Source organism: Fukomys damarensis, unplaced genomic scaffold (genome assembly GCF_012274545.1).
Source record: "Fukomys damarensis isolate Sample0158 unplaced genomic scaffold, DMR_v1.0_HiC HiC_scaffold_28, whole genome shotgun sequence".
NCBI lineage: Eukaryota > Metazoa > Chordata > Mammalia > Rodentia > Bathyergidae > Fukomys > Fukomys damarensis.
In genome coordinates, this window is record NW_022900940.1 from 28,881,564 (window position 1) to 28,886,954 (window position 5,391).

A 5,391-nucleotide genomic window follows, 5' to 3' on the forward strand; every position below is an offset into this window, starting at 1 on the left:
AAACCCTCCTGTGGTTTTTAGTAAGTACCAGGCACTGTTCCAAATACTTTACATATATTCATTCATTAATCCTCCTACCAGTCTTAGAAAGTAGATGTAGAGAGGTTGAACTACTCCTAAGGTCATATAGCTAGTTTGTGTTGGAACTTGGATTTGAGTCAGGCAGTCATCTGAAGTTCAAGTTCTTAAACACTACACAATACTGCCTCTGCACTATTAGCTCCACTTTGATAATTGGCTGTAAGTCCTTAGAACATTCCCAAAGTTTCTGTGACTCAGTCTCTTCCTCTTAAAAATAGCGGCAACCCTTTTATCATAGGTTCTACCAAAGAGTTAAAGAGTATGTTTAAGACATCTACCTACTATCAGGTTTTTAGGCTTCTGTGATAGTCACGCAAAACTCAGGATAGTAGGTAAAGTTAGTGATCATAGGTTCTACCAAAGAGTTAAAGAGTATGTTTAAGACATCTACCTACTATCAGGTTTTTAGGTTTTCTGTGATAGTCACGCAAAACTCAGGATAGTAGGTAAAGTTAGTGTGAGTCACATGGGACCCAAGGGATCAAAACTACCCATCAATGATAGGATCCAAGGACATGCCAGGGTTTTGGCCTGGGGAATGTTTCTTGGAATCCCCTATGGAGACAATCATGGATAACATCTACGTCTACTAACTAACATTCTGACTTTAAAATTATGCATTATGTAAAACATTAACTTTATTCATTCGAAATATCAGTTTTTATCACATCGATCTATTGTTTCCCAGTGCTCAGTTGAAGCTTATGCAGATTCTAAAAGATTCTGCCTTTCACAGTTAAGATAGGTATAAAAATAAGTTACCCAAACTGTTTTCCCTTCTTTACTCATGCCTCACTTTTCATGAGCACAGATACCTGTTCATAGTGTGTTGCTCCTTATCACTTCCTTTAAATAAATTGATAAAATGTATTATTTTAGCCACTATTTCTTGCTTGATTTTTCTTATACCTTGGTTTTTCTTAGTAACAATTTTGATTCTTGAAAGTATCAGACTCCATCATACCTTAAGGCAATAATAACATTTTTCATGGATATTTCATTATACTCCAGGGAGTAGGTTGAATACTAATTTGTATATTTCTAATAAGAAGACCATCTAGAACACGAGAAGGCGTGTGAGGGGAAAGGCCTGCCTACCCTTCCCTCATTTGTTGGTGACTTACACAGCTCAAGGTGAGTTCCTGTTCATGCCAAAGGCCCATGACAGTGGAGTTTACTTTAGGTGCTTTTCCCAGCTCCTGTGTAACTCCTGCATGTAAAAACAGCTCCCTTAAATGGGATGCAATAGGAAAGAATTAATAATTTATGAATCTATTGAACTTATTCTATGCTAGAAACTCTGCATAAACCCAGAAGCCCAAGAATAGTGCTGGATCTGGAGGAAGATAGATGTCTAATAAGGCAATTACAAAGGCATAAGGATATCCATAAGGCACCTGGAAACTCCAGGTCAGTGAGACATCTCAGTCTGTGCCTATTTGAGAGATCATGGAAAATATCCTAATGGAAGCAATGTTTGATCTATTTTGAAGAATTAGTCTGGCAAAGGTGCATTCATGTGTGTATGTGTATATATTTGTAAGTGTGTGCCAGACTAGGAACCTCTAGACATAGTTAGATCAGAGGGTAATATAAATAGAAATTAGGTAAATGTGTGCATACTGAATGTAGAGACTCCCAAACTTTGTCTTCCATTGAGTTTCCAGAACACTGTGAGTCAAGTTTTCACTCTCTAGGTAGCAGTTTTGAAAAGTCTTCTAAGAAAAGTATGAGCATCCCAAGAGGACAGATCAAGATAGCAAATTGAGGATAACGTGAATTATGCCCACTTATATCAAATCTGTAAAGTAAAAAGTAAAGTGGAAAAAAATTTCCCATAGAAAGGAGATGTTAGGGCCAGAGATTTAGCTCAGTGGTTCCACCGCCTGCCTCTTAAGTGCAAGCACCAGTTCGATCCCTGGTACCAAGAAAAGAAAAAGAAAGAAAGAAAAAAAGATGGGAATAGTAAATAGATAAAAACAAAACTCAAGTTACAGTAGCCAAATATCTTAAGAGAAATGTTGAAAAAGAAAAGCAGAAAAAAATGGACAGAGGAACTCTAACAAATGAATTTAAGTGGATGCTCATATATGTTAAGCAAGAAAGGAAAATAAGCTGTTTCCTCCATAGTTGTTGGAATAGAGAATGCCTAAAACTGAAATATCATCTTGTACTACAGTCATTTTTGTAGACATGGGAGTAAAGCCCCCTTCCCGTAAATAAATAAGTTCAGAGTGGTTATCTGGGGAGGAAGGAATGAGGAGGGAATGGAGCGGTAGTTACTCATAACAAACCCTATTAAATCATTTGGCTGAACTATTCACAAGTATAAATCTGATAAAATAATCCTTCCCTCCACATTATTTTAAGTCAGAGTAGATATGGATGAGAGCACATTCCTGGACTTGAAGATAATGCTGAAAAAAATCACATTGCACACAGCTAGGACATACGGGTTCAGGTTATAGGAAAGTTCTAAGTCCTACGCAGGATATACAAATATAATCCATACTCACACTCATCCTGATGAGAATGCATCCAACCAAATCAGCCAGCCAGCTAACTTCTTATCAGCGAGTAGATGTTAGGAGAGGGAGAGGGAGAAGGAAAAAAGAGGAAGAGGGAAAGCAAATGTGTGAGTTAGAAATGCTAAGTAAAATTAAATATAATTCAAGCCTGAGGGTGAATTAAAAATCTATTCAGATAAATAATGCATCTAATTAACCACTCACAGACCTTTGCTGAAGAAATTACTAAAGGATATACTTGAATGACAAGAAAATTGAAGCAAGAAAGCAGGTTTAGGTTGGGGGAGATAGCAAATTGATAAACAATGAGAAATTTAAGTAAGCACTTTTGGTAAAACAATAGTAATGGAAGATATTTTTGATATTTTTTGTTAAAAATAATATACAACCTATTGTAACAGCGTGTGGGGAAATGGAAATAATATTTTCCACAGTCTTTGTATTATTATTTTAGGTAAGGGCAAAGATAATATTTTTGTTTAATTTTGTTCAGTATACAAATTTACAAATAATCCCAGAAATAAAATGCTATTTCTAACAGATGGAGGGAAATAAAACTAATCAATTCATTATAGACACTAGGAAACAGAGAAAGGTACGAGATTCCAATGATGAATGTAACTGTACTGTATACCTAAAAGGTACCAGTAAACATAATGAAAAAAAATTTGTAAAAATAAAAATAAAAGTAATGGGATATAAGCAGATATATCAGGTAAATATCAATTACTGTAAAGAAGGGTAAACATTCATATTAGACAAAAGATACTAAGGTGATACCTAAAAAAAGACATGTCATCTCCACTGATCATTTGAATCAAAATTTAATAACTAGGCTTACCTTTATCTGTGCATTTTTGTTGAAATATGCTATGTTTACCACATTAATACAACACTGTCTTAAGAGTATTCTTATACATTTTAAAAATGTCAGTAACTCATAGGTGATGTCATTGGACTGATTATTTCATCAGTGCCCTCAGTTGTGGTATTGTGAACTAAATTAGTTTTACTGAACCTATAGGTGTTCACCAAGGAGAATAATTGGCAATATTTCCTGACCAATAGTTTCCATATCTGTCTTCCTAACTCCTGGAAAGTACTCTGTCCACCATGACACTGTAGGTCAAACTTAGTATACCTTTGAAGCAGTCTCTAATCAGAGTAAAAATTCCCCAAGCAGCATATTTCATTTTTAAACTCACTTCATGTAGCAGTAACATAATTACCTGTGCTTTCAAAAATATAGTATCATCAGGGTCTTTAATTTCTATCAAGTTTAATTTATTTTCTACCAAATGTAGAAATGAGCTGATGTGAAGAGATCCCCTCTGCCCCCTGGCTGACTCATTTTCCAGTGACAAAGTGATGCAGATGTCTTAATCCCTTTGCTTCTCTCTTTAGGTTTCAGATACACCTTCGTTTCCTGTTATGGCCCCAATGGCCTTTGCTACTGGAAAGAGAGCCATGTTCTTACTAAACAGGCCCAACTGCTCTGCAGTAGCAGGCTCCAAGTAGATACTGCAAGACCAGTGTCCCCTGTGTCCAGGAGGGAAACCAAATCGGGTGACCCATAGCAGTGATGAGAGTGATATTACGCGGTGTGGGTGGAAAATTGTTCTTTGCCTCACAAAGGAGCTGGTCAGCTTTTGGGTAGGAACTCTACTTATAGCCTGCTTTGCCCAGAAGAGGGTGGAGCTGGGATCCTGAGACCCAGTATTTTTCCCAGGCTTTTGGGTCACTGCTGCCACATTTCAGTACCATTTGAAAAGAACCTCGAGAAAACTTCTCACTGGCAGTTGAAGAAGTGCAGGCTCCAGAGGAAGGATCTAGGCAGGAGGAAAAGAAGGACTTTTTCCCCTCTCGTGGCAAATAGGATTCAGCACATTCATTTTAAACACAGAGCCAAAAGTTGAAAACAGTTTTTGTGCTGTTTGAATGTTGAGGCTGATTTCCTTGCTTCTTATTACCATAAAACAATTTTAATCACATAGATAATTTTCTGACGTTTAGTACTTTGGGTAAGAGATAGTCTCAGCTAATTCTCATTCCTGAAACACAGAAAGCAATATTGAAAATTGTGACTTATTTCTAAAGGACTTAGCATCTTAGTATTTTCTTAGGAAAACAATCTTTTCACAGCAAGAGTCTGTTCTCTTTGACTTGGGCCCTTTATTCCAAATTGTGCTTATCAATAGTGTGGGTTTGTTGATTGATTTGTGAAGGGCAATAAGATGTTAATGCACTTAAAGGTACAATATGTGATTTTATAATCTGTGAGCCCATATTTACATCCAGCCCCTTACCTGTTTCAAATTATCTTTTTTACTCTTCTTAATTATCAAAGGAATCATACCATTATTATGAAAATAAATTCAATAATACAGAATATGTTGAGGTCAGAAGTCCCCACCCACTGCACTCATGATACTGCTTATCCTTTGGGGCCAGGCTGAGAGAAAAAAAAAGTTTTCTGTTACATGTGACTATAACATATGGAATTCTAGAATGCCAGACAACAAAAATATTGTTTATTCAACTGCTCTCAGTTCCAAAGGAGCAACAGTTGTCCCAAAAGACGGGCATTAATTTAATATCTGAGGTTCTCATTGAAATATGCCTGTGAGTTGGTGTCAAACCTAGGTCCTTGCCATCTTAGACCTTTTCTAGGAGGCTACACTGCCAAAAAGTTTTTTAAGTTTTAGCCATCGACTTTCAAAACCTTTTATTATTATTGTGATCACAAAATCTGTAACTGCGTCTCCTTTTTTTTTTTTTTTTT